This window comes from Myiozetetes cayanensis, unplaced genomic scaffold (assembly GCF_022539395.1).
Source record: "Myiozetetes cayanensis isolate MyiCay16 unplaced genomic scaffold, myiCay2020 scf6-25, whole genome shotgun sequence".
Taxonomy (NCBI): domain Eukaryota; kingdom Metazoa; phylum Chordata; class Aves; order Passeriformes; family Tyrannidae; genus Myiozetetes; species Myiozetetes cayanensis.
In genome coordinates, this window is record NW_026087853.1 from 61,541,821 (window position 1) to 61,560,879 (window position 19,059).

The window sequence follows — 19,059 nt, forward strand, 5'->3', positions numbered from 1 at the left end:
GAATGTGTGACTTTTATTGTCAGCAGCAGCAATGACTTGACATTCATCTGTCCCCCCTACGTGTGAGGAAATGAACGTAAATTAATGGCTCCAGTGATTTCCTCCGCGTAAATCCGTCTAAACGGTCCTAAAGGCGGGAATGCTGAGGGCTAATGGCTCAGCTCTCTGACATGAAGAACATCTACAGCTGTTTGTGGAGCCAAGGGGAGGGCTGGGTGCTTGCTGTCTTTGAAAATCAGGTCACAACAACAATGTCTTTGTACAGAGAATCCCCTCGATTTCAGGAACATTCACATGAATTTACAGCAGGGTGACAGCCTGATGCTATATCCGAGTTTCTAAAAATTCCAAGGCTTGGAAATGAGTGCTGTGTTTGTCGTCTGAGAGATGTGAGACAACAGGTGCAGTGCTTTTATCCCTAGCTGTTGAATGCATCAGTGTTGTTCATTTACTGTTATATATGCAATGGTCTGAAGGGTAAATTGTAATGTAATTTCAGCCTGGTGATTTGGGTTTTTCAGTTCACAGGTATGACCTCCCCTTGCTAGAATTGGTGTTGTCAATTCAAATTGTGCCTCACCAGCAAAGCAACAGCCACAAAAACCAAAGAAGACAGAAAAAACTGCGTTCCCCCCTCCCGTTTGCCCCGGGTCTCTGTGTCACCCAGCGCTCACAGACAGTTCATGTTCTGAAACTGCTTTACAGTTTTCAGGAGGCTGAGAAGCAATCAAATCAAAGCTTACCTGAACCTGGTAGCATTAACTACAGTGCAGAAACTCCTGCCTAATATAAGAGGGAACATAATTTGGACTTAGCAAGGAGCAGGATTTATGAATTCTTCATTCACTGTGACTAACTCATGCCCTTGGGAAAGTTCCTTAATCTCTATTTTTACCAGATCCCTATGGAAAATGAACTTGCACTGAAGGTATTTGTGAACTTTGAAAATTCAGTGTAAATAAAACCAAGTAGACAATGATTGGTAAAGACATTTAGATGCTAACCTTAAAGAAAATAAATTTATCTGCTTTTTTTTAATCAAAGGTTGCTTAGATCTCCCCGAGGTTAGTGAATGCTGACAGCAGAAATCTTTCATTGGTTTGATGAACTCCTTCTTTTAACAACAAACCTCAATATACTCTTATTTTTAAAGTGTCTGTGTAATCCCAAGTTTGTGTAATTCAACTTTTTAAAAATCTTGTGTAACTTTCCAGCTAGCACCAACCTTAGTAAATGGATGTTTATGGCTCTGAGTAATTAAATGTAGCATATTCCTGATCCTGAGAAATAAGTTCTGAGACAGAGAGCCATAACATGAAAAAAAATATTAGTAAATATTCCTTTTGGCAGGAAAAGGAGAACATCTGCTGAAGTCACGAGTGGTTTGTTGCCTGAGTTAGCAGCAGGACAGCCTACAGCTAATTAGCTATGGCTTGATAAGAGAACAGGAGTGCAGTGCATAGAAATGTTTGTCATTTGAAGTTGCTGGAAATCACTCTAAAAGCCTTAAAATCATGATACTTCACTTTTCCTTTTAATTCTTTCCTTGATATCCTCAGAAACTGCTGTAATGGCTGTTTAACTGTGAGCACATATCCACACTGAAAACTCTGTGCATGCACTGTCCTGATTTGATCTTGTCTTCACTGAAGTGTTTAGTACTAAATTCACTGAAGTGTTGTCTGTTCCTACCCAGAAAAGCACATAAGCACATGCAAAACACTGAGCAAAATCAACTTTAAACACATCCTTAGATTTTTTCCCACATGTGCTGAGGCAACACTGAGAGTAGCCAGAATAAAGCATTTCCATTCTTTCAAGCTTTTATTGTGGGTCTGCTCTTGGGAGCTGCAGTGCCACTCTAAACTTGGGACCACAGGCTCCAAACAGCTCTTGCCTGCTTTTTTTCCTAAATATTGTGCTCAGATATCTCAGATTTAAAATGGATCCTTGAATTCAAACAACTTTGCATCTCAGATAGGTCTGGTGTAAGGGAGAGGTAATTGTGGATGCCAACATAATTAACCCTGGATGTCTGCTATGTGAATTCTTAAAGACAGGTGTGCTAATGTGTGGAAATAGGAACAACCTCCAGGAGGTTTCACTGTTTTCCTGAATTCCCTTCAGTTTAAGATGGAGGAGGAGTTTTTGCCTGTGAGAGCTGCTGTGATAAAGTGACCATTGACTTAAAGAATAAAATCTTTGTGATGAGGTTGGTGAGACACTGGATTGTCCAGAGAGGTTGGAGATGCCCCACCCCTGGAAGCATCCAAGGTTAATTTGGATGAGACTCTGAGTAACCTGATGTCTCTGCTTGTTCACAGGAGCTGGACTAGATGAGCCTTGAAGGTCCCTTTCCAACCCAGTCCCAACCTGGCAGGTCTGTGGGAAAGGTTTCTCTCCTCCCTGAGAAGAAATCAAGCCACCCAGGATGTCTGTTCCAGGGATCTTTGGTAAGCACTCCTGCAGCACTTTAGGCATTTGGCCACTGACACAGCACGTGGTTTTAGGGTGACATATTTTACCATCCCAAATGACCCCTGCCTGTCTGAACATTCCTCAGGTGGAGAATGGAGACCCTTTGTTATCCAGGGTGATGTGACAAGCTGGGATGGGATGGGATGGGATGACAACTCCAGTCACAACTGGAGGACCCTTCCTGGCTTTGCTGAAATTTTTAGACCTGGACCTCCCAAGCTGGAGGTCGAGGAACTTTCCCAGCCTGAAGCCAGGTTCCCTCTCTGCCTACAGGATCAGGGCCTTCCAGACCATGGCGATTCCCTTGCCTGCTATTCTACAAATGAGCCATCCAAGCTAATTCTACACTGGCTAGAGAATAAAAACTTAGTTGGTTATCCCTATTGCTCAGTTTTGCAGGTGAATAGAGCAGGGTTTTTTACTCTGATGCAGTAATTTATATTTTGTGTAATATGCTTAGTTTTGGCAAAGCTCCTGTGAGAGTTAAATGCTGAATTCCTTTAAGAAGAATATACATATATTTTAAATGATACCTATTTTTAAAGAGAGATAAATTCTATGCAAACAGTATATGAGTTTGAACAAGGTAACACTGGTTTTCCATGGTATTTATGATTGCCACACACCTCTGATGAATCTTCCTAGGTCATCTGCACTCGCTCTGCTTTGACCTTAGCAAAAAGTGTGGTGAGTGAGGTCCTTCTCTGGTTATTTGTGAAAGTGTATGGATGACTGCTGATTTTCAGTTTTATTGCTACCCAGATACCATAAAGAACAGAGGTAAATCTTACTTTATCTGTACTACATTTGGCAGTAAATAACGAATCTGGTGTCCAAAAAGCCAGACTAGAAGAAGAGATGCATAAGAGGACACTGATCCACCCAGTCTGTCAGAAAAGGATTGTTAATGTGCAATCTACTGAACACAGTAATGTGTCCTTTCTTCTGCACTAAGATCTGGTGGCTCCAACTTAAAACAAAAATACAAAAGTAGCAAGAACCCAGATACAGATGGAATTACAGAAAGCATGGAGAGTTCATCCAAAAAAAAAAAAAAAAAAAAGGAATTACTTGGTTTAAAAAATAGAAGTATGTCCAAAACAACAAGTTCTATAAACCAGCATAGTTGGTTGTGAGACTTGGGAACCAGAGGTATATTTAAATTTCAGTTCCTCTTTGTTGTGTTCTATTTTATTGTTCTCATTGATTTCAATTAGTTCAGACAGCAAATCCCATTGATTAAAGGCTTCCAGTGACTGGGGGCTCAAAGTGAAGCAGAGGCACACGAGCACAACATCTGCTGCACCAGCAACAGAAATGAAGAGAGCCTTTATTTAGGAACTGCATTTGCAGCTGGGAGGAGCTGTGGTGATGCTGGGATGGCTGTGGGGTGCTTGGGAGTGAGCCCAGCTCTGGGAGGAGGAGGAGGGGGACCACCCTCACCCCAGCTCTGGGTTAAACCACAGTCCTCCTTCAGGGTTTAGAGCAGACTGAGCAAGATGTGTTTGACACTGATCTGTAAAATTCTGGGCTCAGTTTACACACATCACAAAGCCAGTTCTAGTTCAGTTGTGTTGTCTCTGGTAAAGAAGTGGCAATGGAACAATAACCAACCAAGCAATATAATCAACCACTGCAGAGGTGCCAGTGGAAGATGGGGCCTGGAAGTCACGATTCCATGCAACGCTCATGACAGGTCAAGTAGAAACAAGCTCTTAAAATAAACTGTTGTGTAACTGTGTCATTACACGTGGAACCTGAGGAGGAAATGAATTAACCATGGAAAGCAGAACATCCATATTACAAATCACACATTTATCAGAAGAAAAAAGAAAAACACTCAACCTTTCAATACAGGACATTTAGATGATTTATTATTTAATCTTTGCTATATAAGAAAAATTTTTGCTTGTATACTTATTTATGGAAGAATTATTTTCTCCAACATGAACAAGGTAAGGAGGAGAAGTTAGGGAAGCCTTATATGATCTTTTTTTTTTAACAGCAAGAAACTTGGAACAAATGACTCCTTGGTAATTAATCTATACTGGAAAAGGAACAGATTTCTTTCCTTGTCTATCATTAATTTTAAAAAGTGTTTTATCTTGGAGAGCAAGGAACCTAGTAAAAATTGACACAAAGTTTTTTATATTTAAATGGCTTATTATTTTAAAGGGCACAATAATCTTACATCAGGAGACATTCATGTATTTTACACCTCTTCCAGATCTGTGTCTAACTGGTGCTTTTAATGACTTCTATTATTCTTGAAGAACATAAAGAACTGCTGGAGAAATCTATTCACAGTCACAGGAAAAAAAATTTCTGCATTAATTTACCTTTCTATTGGTCTAACCTTAATAAGCTGTCTTATTAAGTCCAGCTGATAAACCATTTCTGAATATGAGGACAAGAGTTACTGAAGGGATATGAAAGTACAGTAATGAGATAAAGATGTCAAAACATCCCACCCAAAAAGAGCTCAGGAAGCCAGGATGTGAGAGTATTGAACAGAGCATAGAAAAGGATTGGGAATTCAGTGTGAGGATCATTTGGGCAGGACCATTGAAGTGGTTCTTAAGAGTGAGAGGGGTGAGATCTTACCTTGGAAGTAAATACATTCTTCAGAATTGTTTAAGAGATTTGACATGGCCATGAAAGTACTGTTTAGGGGTTTAGTAAAGGAGCAAAAAACAAAAGTCCTGGCTAATTTATACAACTAGGTCATTCTGGAAACTTATAAAGTGCCAAGGTGGGTCTTTTTAACAAAATATATTAACTTTTTACCTCTTGTTCAAGAAATCTGAGTTTGGAGTCTGCCACATTATTGCTTTAGTCCTACCTTGGTTTCTTGTAATTCAGCTACATGCAGGTTCTGTTTGACAGAGTTTTAAAAATCTTATTATAGTAAGTCCAATGCTGGACTTGCATTCAGAATGACCAGAATGCACTGAGAGCAAGTCATTAATCTGAAATGATGAGAAGTTAAAAAGTCCTTGAAACTTCCTTTGCTGTGAATAAGAAACATGGGTTTCAACCCTCTCAGCCTGTAATTGTCCATTCTCACTCTGTGTAATTAATAGTCAAATATCCCCATGGAAGAAAGTTCCCTGAAGCTGCACAGTTGTGTAATTTCTATGAAATACAGAGATTTTCACTGACTGTGCCCCCTTTTTTTAAAGGATAAAATGTCACAGACAAAATTTCCTAATATCACTTCCCAAGTTTTTCAGGCAACTGGTTATAGTTGGGAGAAGCTGCTTTGTCCTGATTTTCTTTACTCTTACTCATTTGAAGCTCCTTAAGTTCATTATGTTTTTTTTTTTTAAGGAATAAACTAAATATCTAGAAACTGAAAATGCATTTAATTATAGATTAAGCTTTGGCAGGACTTAATTCATCCAGGGAAACTTCTAGACATCACAGTTAAGAAGTTGGAGGACTTACATTTGTGCTTCAGTGTCGTCTCTGTCAATGTTTAGAACTTGAAGGATGCTGGGTTTTTATTGCATGTCAGGCATGACAAAGTTATGTGTCATATTTTTTGGCTTTTCATGTGAAATTTGATGAAGATATTATGTGTTTATTAGATGTCAGGAAAAATACGGGTGCAGAACTTCATGCAGAGCAACTTGTCAGCTCTTGCCACTGACATACATAATTTTAATTTCCACTTTTTGTACATTGGCCATTGGATACAGTGTTGACTTTTGAATTAAAGCATAAAAAGGAATGAAATACTTTTCACTGTTGGTTTGCTTTCTGGGGGTGGTTTTTTCCCTGTTGTTGCTGTTCACTGTTTGCAAGTTTTTAATTGTAAAAGATGCTGTAGATGGAGTTTTTCTCCTTAGCACTGCTGTCCTATTTTCCCTGTGATATCCCCAGGGGATCTAACATGAGTTTAAGTAAGTCCATTTTTTCTCGACTGACAGAACAAATGTTCAGATGCTTTAAAATTTAAAGAGCAAAATGTAGAGATGGGTAAATTAGCTCAGAAGAGGTAGGAAATTCCCATTCAAACCAAATTCTTTGGGTTTGTTTGCTTTCTTAATTCTGGTGGCTTTTGTTTGCTTTTAATTTCCCATAAGGATGTTACATATTGAGAGCTTGGCATTCCCAATATCCTTTACTGTTTCAAGCAAAGACCTCCAATGTGTCGTAAGTGTGAACTCTGCCAGGGAATCCACTTATGTGCATAAGGCCTTTTGCATGAAAATTATTTTCATGGCACGAAGTTTAATGTTTATTAATATTCATGAGGTAGCATAGTTGCTCTGGGTATTTTAAAGAATATTCTCCTTTGCATTCCTTGTTGAAAAAGAGACATTTGAGAGCTGCCACAGTAAAAAGTTTGGTAGGTGTGCAAAGCAGCTCTGGAAGTCCAAAAGTGAGTTACTAAAGACACTTAGGTTCATTTTCTGCCCTATTTAGTTTGAAATGTCTTATATAGAAAAAATACAGTGAGAGTCATTATTGAAGTTCAGTGTGGCATTGTGCCAAAGGACTGAGCCTTCAAGTGGTCTAAGATTCATATTCTTGCATGGAATAACTTGAAATTTGCTCTAAGTGACATTACCCATTCAAAGTTGGTGTCAAATTTGGGAATAAAAAGAGTCAAAGATGTTTTGAGAGTGACATTTTACCGTGGTCCAAACTTTGTTGCATCCACCAAAGACTCAAACTACGGTTCTCATGTCTCCCAGTCCTTCCAGTCCTTGGCAGTGACCGTAGCTAGAAATGAGTGTTTTCCAGAGCCGTCTGGTGCGTTTGGAATTGCCCGCCGAGCCGCAGCTGCCCCTGGATGCAGGTGCGCGGTACCTGGGAGGGTTTGGAGGAGCGGCAGCGGCGCAGTCGGAGCGCGTGGGAACAGCGCATCCCAGGCTTCGCTGCATCCCTGCCCGCATCTCCATCCAGGATTGCCCCGCAGCTTGAGGTCTGTGGTCCCCACGCTTGGATCTCCTCATGGCTTGAGCCTGGCGTCTTCCGCTCCCCAAGCAAACCAGTGTGTCGGGGGAAGTTTCTCACTCCTCGCGTAGCGGCAGCGGCTGCCAGACGGAGCCTGCGGGCATCGCTCCCTGCGCCCATCCCTGTCCTGGAGCGCGGGATGCGCCCACCGCGCTGAGGCGGCGCGTGCCCTCGGGGTCCCCCGCGGAGGGACGGCAAGATTAGAAACCCTAAGAAAACCCCCAAAGAAATGGAGCAGGCGGGGAGCGGCGCTGGCTGAGGGGGCTGAGCCGGACAGGGCACCGGAGCGCAGGTACCGCCCCGTCCCCGCGGGCTCCGCGGGCTCCGCGGCACCGGGCAGGGCGGGCAGGGCAGCGCTGCGGGCACGGCCGGCGGAGCGGGGACTGGGGCGGCCCAGAGGTGCCTGTGCCAGCCGGGGGGCGGCTCCCCGGCCCGGCCCACCCGGGATCGCGGCGGGGGAGGCGGCGGGGTCGCCCCGCGGAGCCCACGCGTGTCGCGGCGCTGCCCCGTCCGAGGGACCGGCGCTGGGGCTGCTCCTGCCGGCAGGTGACTCGGGAATGGCGGTGGGGGTGGGCACGGGCAGGGGAATCCCCCGGAGCGCTCCCCCGAGTTTGGGGAGCTCGGGGTATCCCGCCCGCATCCCGGGGCTGAGAGGCAGGAGGAGCCACCCGGCGGGAAGGACCGGGCTGGACCGTCCGCCCTGGCTGGGGATGGAGCCGTGAGGCGGCACCGGAGGGGACGGGAGGGTGAGAATGAGGGGAGGGCGTGGGCAGGACTGGTCGGGGCAGGTGGACCCCTGTAGCGGGGGTGGGGTGGGGTGGGGTGGAAGACTGGGTGGGGGTGGAAGGGCATCCTGACTTTTCTCACGGAAGGAAGAGGGCAGGAATTGAGCAAGGATGTAGGGAATGCTGAATCCCCGCTGAAAGCAGAGCGACCTTCCCTCACGCTGGTATGACTGCGAGCGGCACGATGAGGTAGGAGAGAGGAACGGGATGGGAGGAGGAATAGAAGGAAAGTGCTTCCTGAGGGCCCCGTGGAGTAGTAAAAGCAGTGGGAATTGAGTCAGCTGTTGGCACGTTTACTTCAAAACTCCTGTCTTTGCAGGCCTTGCTTTTTAACACAGTACAAGTCATAAAACCTCCCTGCAAGTGACTGAATGCCTGTTCTTCTGAATGAACCTTTCTTCTGAAAGTGTCTGTATCCTTTCCTCCTTTACACTTTCCTTTTCTCCTTTCCCATGCTCTTGGCTCTGTTTAAGTCCTCTCAGAATAACTTGCCTTGTTGAAGGGACTCTCTGTAAGGGGAGGGAAAAAAAAAGTCCTCAAAACCAAACGCTGTCTTTGTTTAAAGCTATTTGCGGATCAAGGTTGTGACTTAACTGTGAAGCAACATGGCTCTCCTTTGCTTATATTAAAAACACAATACCACATTAAAAAATCAATGTCTTGGGAGGTAACTAGGATGAAATGCAATTCAGCAGTGTGAGACTTTAATGTAGGTTTTACAGTACCTCATATCTCTTGTGAATAAATATATAATTAGTGGTAGGGCTTTTTGCTCCTTTTCTTTTTTGTGTGTAGGTTGAAGAAATTCTTCAGGGTAGAGGTTGTAATTGATAATACTTTTAATCTTTGCCACTTTCTTCCTGAGGTCTGTAGCTACATCTTTAAGTGTTTATGCTATGCCATGTTATTTTAGTGGTACAGAATGTTATTTTAAGACTGGTTGTGTGTTGGCGAGTGCATTAGGCTTCCTGTAGACCTGTCTGAATTAGACTCATGATTACCTAATTACCCTTGATTGTGAAGAATGAGAATCAATAAACAGTGTCATCCTTCCAGTCTCATGTTCTGTTGTGGTACATTTGTATCACCCAGCACAGCATGGTCTTAATCTGCTTGTCATTGTGGAACAAATAATAGGGAATTGCACTCAGCACTGCTTCACCTGAGGGAATTTGTGGATGAAGCAGTGGTGGCTGTTGCCTGTTCTGCCTGGAGCAGGGTCCTTGGGTACCTCAGTGAGGTGCTGATGAACACCCCACCTCCTGCCTCCAGTGGGAAACTGGGTGAACTTCCACATCCAACAAGAACAGCCTGGATGGTGCTCCGAGTCACCTGGTCTAGTGGAAGGTGCCCCTGTCTGTGGCAGGGGTGTTGGAACTTAGATGATCTTTAAATTCCTTTTCAACCCAGACCTTACTGTGATTCCATGACCCGCTGGTTTAAATGCCAAGACAGCAAGAAAATGGGTTAAAGTACAGATCCACCCTTTCCAGGTTTCTCTTCCAAAGTTGCAGCTACACTTAGCGAGCTGGAGAACCTTCTGGTAAATTTTTGGATCTGTTGCTGGATACCACAGCAGGAGTTTTCAGGCTTGGGCGTGGATGTCAGTGGAAGCTGACAGGTCCTCAGCGTCTCTGAGATGTAGTGAGGTTCAATCAGACACCCATGTGCATTTCAGAGCCAAGATGCTGAAGTCCCAGCTGTCCTCTTGGATGTCATAGGACATTAACTTTGCCCATATCTTCTATATGAAAAATTCAAGGGCTCCATTTAGACCAAATACATGAATCCTTCAGAAATCAAATGAGAGCTCAAGCAGAAGGTAGAGAAACAGATGCTGTCAATGGCAGGAGGGGATGAGCAGGTTATCCAGGTAGCAGTTCGGAGAAACACCCCTGGGCTTCTGGAAGGAGGCAAAATGACCTCAAAAGGCTCTTGCTGATTAGTGACAATGCTTTTCCCGGTCCCAAATTTGATGGCCTATGTGATTTTACATTTATTATGTATAAGCACTCCCCAGGCATTTGCAATGATTTTCTGCAGTGCCTCCAAACTGCAGTGCAACTTTGGTATTTCATGTCTAGCCACAGTTGGTTGGTTTAGAAGAATTAAGCTGAAAAAAGTAGCAGCTGAATTCAGGTAGGCAGGCTTGAAAACTGGCCATATGCAGCATTATTCCTGCCCACTTTTCCAGGTGTCTTGCTGTAAACTAGAATTAAAAGCTCATGAAGATACACCTGAGAGTCAGGGCCATCTGACAGATTCTTTCATTGGCTGTGACTGGGTTATTTGTGTAAAAAAAGCACTTGTGCTTTTTTCCTGCTGGTAGGTCCAGAAAATATAATGTTTAATTTCTTGAGGTTGATTATCCCCTGTCTCTCTCCCAGTTTTTCTCTTTTCCCCCACATTTTGCTTTTCTGTCTCAGTTGAGATTATTCAAGCTTTCTGTTTAGCTTCCAGATTTCTCAGGTGCTGCAGCCCCTGGGTTACTTCTTAGACACTCCACTTAGAAATAGCCCTCTTCCTCACTGTGGGCTGCTCACAGCTGGTGCCCAAAACACTTTCTGAGTAGTTTACATCTTGGCAATAATGCTTGTCCTCCTGGCACTGTGCTGCTGGAGTGGGTGGTCCTGTAGGATCTATGTCAGGTGTCTGTCAGGTATCTGGGATGCGAGGAAGGCGGAGGGCTGGGAGCTGGGCTGCTCCTTCTGCAGTTCAGCCCAAAGAAGAGAAAGTGAATTATGCAATAGACCTGATCAAATGTCTTTCTTAAGTTTCATTGGCAGACTTGAGTTTCACAGCTCCTGAGGTGACACTGTTCTGCTGGGGAGTTTGAGGAGCATTCTCAGTGTAACAGAACTGTGAGTTTCCAGAGAAGCCCCTCAGAGCCCCAGCGTGACGTAGGTTTTCCCATCAAACTAGTTTTTCATTAATTAAAAAAGTATGCACCCTAGATAGGGTGAACTCTTTGAGGAGGATAGTGCAGACAGGTTATTTATCTTCAGCCTTTAATCTCTTTTATTTATTTTTGACCTTTGTTTATTTTTTCCACGTTAGTTATTCATGTCTCTTGCATATCTGAAGCATCTTTACTGGAACCTGCAGGAGGATCATTACTCTATTTTCTAACTTCTCAATCTTGTCCTAATCAAAAATGTAAATACATTCAAAATGATTTGCATGTCATTAACTTCCGAAAAACACTGTCATGCTAAAATCAATGTTTTTTGGAATCCAATTTTCCTGCATGCCTGAGAAGTAGCACCTGGAATTCACAAACCAAGAATTCTGAAAATATGAACTGTTTTCAGCACTGCTGTTTACATTCGTTTTTTCAGTTCATCCAGGGAAGAACAGTAATTTAAATGTAGGGTGGTGGTGATTTTTCTCACCAGTTTCTTTCTTCAGTCTTCATACTTCAACAGAAAGTTTCATTACTTTTTTTTTAAATTTAACAATGAGTAAAGTTAGCATGGTGTAAGCTCATTGTACACTCATTTTTCACTGAACTCATTGTGATCGTTTATGAACCCAGCATCTACCACATACCAGGAATTTATGGGAAAATACCTATACTTGTGGACAGGAACTTGCAGATTTCAAGGAATACAGGGAAACCAGGAGAAAATAATGTCATTGGGGCAGGGCTGGCAACGGAGCTGCCCCTGAATTTCGGTTTCCTTGGCACAGAGGTTTGTGTACGAGCTGAAAGCTCAGGCTGGGAGCCTGTGAGGAGCAATCAGCAGACAAGGGTACGACACGGGCGCTTTGCCAGCACTTTACATGAGTGGCTTTACTCGTGTCAGAGATGCTGAGAATAAGAATTCCTGGGTTTTCACTTGTGCAGGTGATTGCCACCGACATCTCAGGGATGCTGAGTGTGTGGGTTTGACAGGGCTGTTCCATCTTTAAGAATAAGCAGATGAGATTTAATTTCTTTCAAAAGCGGGAGTCTGAAGGGAGCCTTTGATACGCTTCACTGGCCCAGCACTCCGGGCTTGCTTTAATAGGCTGCCCTCAAGCCAGTGAGTCTGTAAGCCAGCTCAGGGTTACTGTGGATCAGATGCCAGAGCCTGTGAGGGCTCTCCCTCTCTGAAAGCTCTCCCAGTCTTTGCAAACAGGATTATCAGCAGCGCTGGAAATGCCCCGTGCTGCTGGAGTGTGTTATGCTGTGGTTAGAAATGCACATTCTGCACCCTGGGCAGCGAACAGAAAGGGCCATTGCTATTGATAATTCAGTAGAGCAGCTTTGAAGTGTCTTTTCTTTCAGGAACGAGGGGGAGACAGTGTGCAACAGTTCTGCTGATAAAAATAAAAGACCTTCTTCTAAATGGCGAGATAAAATGTAAGGCAAACAGTGGATCAGATTTAAGTTCCAATTATTTTTGAAAAAAGCATCTTGCTTTCTGTGCTGGGACACATTTAGCTGTGTGATGTCTGAGAAATGGCAGCTGTATTTCACACTCAGCGTTGTTTCTAATGAATTTCTGTATTGAGGTAATTAAAAGATGTTTTTTGATCTCTCACCTAGAAATTCCCAAACAAACCATTTTTTAAGCAACCATCTAAGTCTTTAGAAACCAGCCGTGTCTCTGCTGGAAAGAAGCACAGCATGTCCACTCTTGAGCATGTGTTCCCCTGTTGTGGCATGTGGGGGATGTGCCCTGGGAGCATCCTGTGAGGATGTTGATCGCTGTGCATGGTTGAGCAATAGGATGTTTAGTGAGGGGATGCAAAGCTCTGCAAGCCATGTGCCAGCAACCTTCTTAGAGGCACCAGGGCCTTCACAATCAAATAAAAGGAGCCAGTGGCTGTTTTCCTTCCCCAAGGCCAAATGGCACAGCACAGCTCCCTCCGTGTGTCTGAGGTCATTCCCTTCCAAAGCAGGGTGGCAGGGACTGGACTGGCTGCTTCCAAAAAGGAGTGCTAGTGGCCAGACTGGCTGTGGGGGATGGAACTGGGGGTCTCCAAGTTGTGCCCATTCATTCACTGTCTGGAATGAACAGGAAAAAAACCATTCCAGTGAGAGAGCAGGCAATTAAACCACATAAACAATCTCTGACCTGTTTTGGTTACTAGTGAATCTGTAGCTGTGATGTTCAGGACCTGTGGCATCATCCCTCTGAAACTGTTACTGCACTTTCATGGAGAAGAGGTGGTCACGTATAATTGGCTTAAACCATTTCATTCCTATGTTTGGATTCCAAATACCACTGATTTAAGTTTTGGTAACACCCTTATACTTCACCTTGTACACCATCTCATCACTGCAATTTCACATTCATAGTGCACAAGTGCTTTTGTTTAATTAAACTTTGCTGACAAAATATCAACAGAGAGAGTTCTTGACAAAATGTGAGAATTGTAATGAGGGTGCAGTTGTTATGGAAATACAGTTCTGGGACTAACATCCTTTCAATTACAAACTGAGGATATTTACTCTGTCTGAGGGAGTTTTAGAAGTGAACCTCAGGAAAACAGTTAGTTAAGCAGTATTTTTATATTCAACACAGAAACCAGTTAGTTAAATGGTATTTTTATGCTTCAGAAGCTATGAAACCAGCAGTTTAAACTTTAAATTTAATCACCAGAGTATAACAGAGAATATGTTCAATAGTCTTTAATGTAAATGATTATCAAGATACTTCTCCTTTAAGTTGTGCTGTCACTTCACTGTAAATATTTTAATCATCCAACCATTCCTCTGAATTTCACCTGTGGATGTAAGAAAAGACTTTGTATCTTGAATAGTCTGTGACTCCTGCAGATCATCCTTTCTCACTGTTGTATCTCAGGAGTTCATTTTTTTCATTAAGCTGTAGAAACTGTAGTCAGTCAATTTTCCAACTGAAGTTCTATAATGTTGACATAAGCGTGAAAGATTCTCCCCTTCCTGGGAAATGTTTTGCAGGTCTTGTCTCAGAATTTTTTAGTAAGAAATCTGGACCAGTTGACTCAGAAGGTGTCACTTGGTGTGTTACACAGCAGCTCCAGTCCAATTTTGAACCAAAATGCAGGCTTCAATTAAACAAGGCATATAATTAAAGAATTTGAGATCAGACTTTTCTGGGTAAAAAAAGGTGCTTTTGTAATGAGAAAAGCCTGTGGTCAGATCCCATGAACCTCTGTTAAATGAGGGCTGGTCACAGAAACTGTGATGTGCAGTAGGTTGGCAGTGAATTTTGTTGATGTCCCTCGTAGGTATATTTTGAAAGCAGCTTTTCCACCGAAAGAGAGTGATGTGAACAGGGTGTGTCACTGGAAACCATGTCGTATTTTGGTTGTGACATTTTGATTACAATTTTTGTGTATTAACACTTTTCCATTTGATGAAAAATGGACTGTAGTAGAACTTGTGCCCCTTGCCAGCATCTGGGTTACTCCCAGAACATGTCCTTACAGCTTCCATGGCAGAAGGAAGAAGAAATTTTAGACTGGCAGGTAACTGGCCTGTGGAAATCTCCACTGGGCCTTTTGGACCAGCTGCTTTCCACTAAAATTCCCCTTCCAGCATGCCATGACTGGAAGAAGCTCAGTAATTTGGTCCATTATTTTAGTGTAATGTCTGTAGCCATTATTTCTGACAAGTAGATCTTTAAGTACACTATAAATGATCCTGGCTGGATGAAACATTATGTCTCTCTTCAGTGATATCTATCCAATTAGACAATATTCTCATAGGACATGACTTTGGTGTAGTGTATTGTTATTAGCTTTGTTATTGGACATTACTTTAATAAGAGTGCAGAACGATGCTGATATCAGTGCAGTGGACTGTGCAATGTCTGTCTTCTCCAGGAAATATTAAGATAGGATTTTCTGAAGCATATTATAGCCTGAAAAACATAAACAAGGCGATACCTGTTCCTTCTATTGCCACTCACACATCCTTTGTTACCTGCTGCCTCTTCCTAGGAGTAATAAAAAGAAATGTGTCTGTTGCCCAATACATATTTTTACCTTGATTTTGGGTGGTGGTGGTGGTGTATTTTTTTTCCAGTAAGAATATGGTGCATTAACTCCCAGAAGGTGGAATATCTGTGGCAGCAACAGAAGTTGCTGTGTACCCAAAGACCTGAATGGAGCTCATTGCCCCTCTCCTATCCTGTAGTGATGCTGTTCAGATTGTATCTGAAAAAGATGGAAAGTTTGAAATGAAATGGAAATATTTTTTTTTGGTAGAAGAGCTTCTCTGTCTGTTTACTGCAGGGAATAGCAGGTTATAAGCATGTAATTCCTGTTGGGACCAGCAAGATGTGTCAGCTGGGGGTTTTTGTGTCGCTGTGAATGCCACTTGTCAGTCAGGTAAAATGAGTGTACAGAATAAAGCTGTGTGAAACTTTTAGACATTTTAGCATTCTTCTAATGCTTCAAAGCAGAAAAGAGGAAAAGGAACCTTCTTTAAAGCTCAACTGAAAACTTATTTACTTCCTTGAAATCTTCTCTCCTGTGGTAATCCACTGTTTGATATGACTTTTGTCAACAAAGCTGGACTAAAACTTCGAGAATCACTTTGAAACCTTCCTCACATGAGACTCAGATTGACAAAGAAAGGTAAAAAGTTTCATGAAATTAAACTCATCAGACTACTTATTGCTTCCCTTTTTGCAAAGCTCCCTTGCTTGCCAAACCAGATGGGACAAAAATACAGTGCCAGTTGCTCTGAATGCAGGAGTTTAGCCCTTGGTAACACACTTGTTCTCAATAATACACTTCTAGGAGGAAATGCACATGGACATTTTTGGGTATAGTTTACTCATGCTTATGATTTGTTATTCAGAATGACAGAATGTTGTGCAGTACAAAATGACGTGTGTAGTAATATATTCATTATACTGATATTTATTGATACTTAAGAGTCTATAAATTTTAACCTAAACTGGTCCTACTGAGATCCTCAGATATCAACATTTCCTCGCTGGTCATCTGAAAGTGTGAAGTGGTCCTGTGAAGTGTAGTCTAATTCATGGATTTTGGTAATTTGTAGTGCATATCATTGTTATCGTTGCCCCAGCTCTACAATGTTGTTGCAATTGTTGGTTTTATTTGTTTCCCTCTTGGCATTTGGCTACAGCTGAACTGTTTATAAAATTACTGTTCAGTATTCCAGCTTCAGTCTGTCAACTCTTACTTTGAAAATTGCTTTTTCATTTCTCTTGCTCTTTTTTAAAATTAAAATCCTGCTTGAACCAGATGGTAGTTTTAGCTTTTCACTTTGAGACTTGCATTTTTTTCCCTTTTATTTTATTTGTAATTCTATTTTAATCTCTCAGTAAGTAATACTACAGTAAGTAAATACTACAGATTATAGTATTTTTAAAAGTTTGCAGAATGAGAAGCACCAGATAATAATTCAACTGGTGACCCAAAAAGTGAACAAAATTACTTGTTTTCTAGACCTTAATTTATATGCCACTTGATTGAGATAAGGACTTTAGGTTTCCATATTAGATCTTTGCTTGAGTAATACAGGCATTCTGCAATGATGGAATGAGATCCGCAGATTCAAACCAACAAGAAAATAAAGGGAAATATGAAAATGAACAAATATTAATTGTAATTCCTTCTTTAGACTTCTTTCCACTGTGTCTGTGGAGTCACATCAGCGGGAAAACTTGAGTCCCCTTGAGTACTCTTGGCTGATGCAAGCTCCTGATTTCCTAAACATCTTGTGCTTCAGTGTGCTCAGTTCACACAGATTAATTTTATCAGTTTCTCACAACCTGTAGACAAATGCTGCATTGATAGTTGCAAATCTACACAAAAATGTTTGTGCTTCAGAACACCTCGAGGTGTTAAACAGGTCCTGTAGGGAACACTGGGTTTGCCTTGAAACCTGTCTGCCTTAAACATAAAGAAAAAATGGAATGTAAAAAAACCCAAACCAAACCAGAGCTGGGGAAAGTAATCAGTATATACAGTCCTGCTGTAATAAAATGTGGGCATCATTTTGCTGGTTCAACCCATGCTCATGTTCCTTATAAATGAATTAATAAATGCCCATGAGATATTTAAACACTGTCATGCATTTAGAAAAACAGTCATGTAACCACTGAAGTGAGCTTATTATGTAACCAGAAAGATTGGCTGAAGGAAAACCCAGCTGTTTTTACATTTGTGGTTCATACAAGTAAGAGATACCTGTTGGCTTGTACCTGAGTGTATTTTATCTTGCTCAGGAGCAAAGAGTGAACTAAACACCTTCTTGATGTCTTTTTGGATCCTAATTTGCCTGATATTTGGTCTGACTGAAGTGGTCAGCTAAAATCTTTCAGGTAAATTGTTTATGAAGCTGAGAAGGTGCAATTGAATTAATTTTTTTCCTGAAGGAATTTCCTCTCTGAATGTTACACCCTATTTTTTTTCTACTGATGACAATCAGGTGATAATTTCCTCCAAAATTTCTACAGTACTTGTGTTTGAGGACAGCTAAAAATCACTTGTTCATTAGTGCAAAGCATTTTGCTAAAAGAACATGTAGTCCTGTCCAGGGAGGGTGTAAATTCCTGCTCTCATTTCTGGATCATTTAATTAATGGGCTGTCTGATAATGGGGTCACACCTTTAATTCAGGCTTTCTTAAAAAGGACAGAGTGTGACAAATGCCTTGCAGCCTCACTGAATTATGACACTTTCAGAAGTCACTAAGGTAGTTAAGAAACAGCCAAGGTGCACTGAGCAGTTGTTTACTCAGTTAATGCCAACAGGATGTTGGCATTCCCTGGCTGGGAGCATTCCCAGATGGAGGGGCCGATGGTATTGTCACCTCTGGCAATATATAAATACCCAGATGGTATTGTCACTTCTGGCAATTTATAAAACTCACTGGAATGCCTGAAATTACCTTTCTATGCGTTTCACTTCCATTGGGAAAGTCATCAGGATTTCTTAACTCAGGGTGGAAGGTTTTGCCCCAAGGACAGTTCAGTGAGGTCTCCTAAACGTCATCAGGTTGGTTTCTGTAAAGAAAAAAGAGTGTGATGGCCTAAGGACAGTTGTGAAAAGGTTGAAAAGAAATTTGTTTCAAAGGGTCCCAAAATCAGGCATTAGTAAGGTATGAGGTTTTTGTGCAGTACATTTAAACTCCATATCAGAGCAGGATGCAGGAGAGTTTTTGCTTGCTGACTTTCAGTTCTACCAAAGTAAATGTTATTTCAGTTCTCCTGGCATACTCCTGAAAAGAAGCTGCAAAGGGAAAAACCAAAAAAAGCTCCTACCTTTACCTGCTCTGTGTTTCATTTCCTGTTCCTTGGCTTGCATTCCAGAGACTGGTGTTGTAAATGTCACTGGTGGCCATGGGATAAGGAAAGTGTAGCCGAGCAGAGCCTTTCGTGAAAGTTTTCTCACTTTCTCAACACAAATTAAACAGGCAGTGAAAAGCAGAGGTTGTAAAATCCTTCAGGACAGGCAAGGCTGGGAAGGGGAAAGACAGGGCAGTTGTCACTCGGGGCTGTGTGTGGGTGGAAGGAGTAGGACTGGTTCCCTTGCAGAAGGACTCAGAGAAGTCAAAAATTATCATCCCTCAGTCTTTCTGGGCTTATTCTGACTTAAACTGTGCAAGGAGTAAAGGTGGTGTGAGCTCTAGGACACCTGTATCACACCTGCTTGTAAGGATTGTCACAGTCCTATCTCTTAATAATCAACAATTCGAGTATGTTGTAAGTGTAGGGTTGAACAGAGGTAATGAGTGTTGTAATATGGTAACAGGTTATATAAGTTTGAGATGACAAGGAAAATAATTTATTTGAGGTTTGAGAGAAGTATAGACAAAACAGCCACACAGGGTTGTCAGCAGCACTGTTTAAAGCAGTTTATAAAGGACAGTCAATGTG

General features: G+C 42.1%; 1 protein-coding gene across 1 annotated transcript in view; it reads left to right on the forward strand.

Annotated features, from left to right (window-relative positions):
• The first annotated feature begins 7,431 nt into the window (after window positions 1-7,431).
• The window catches only part of SHANK2 (SH3 and multiple ankyrin repeat domains 2), a 297,119-nt gene continuing 285,491 nt past the window's right edge, over window positions 7,432-19,059 (forward strand). The window contains 1 exon segment of the mRNA XM_050334887.1: window positions 7,432-7,735. The gene's annotated coding sequence lies outside the window, so the exon portion shown is untranslated.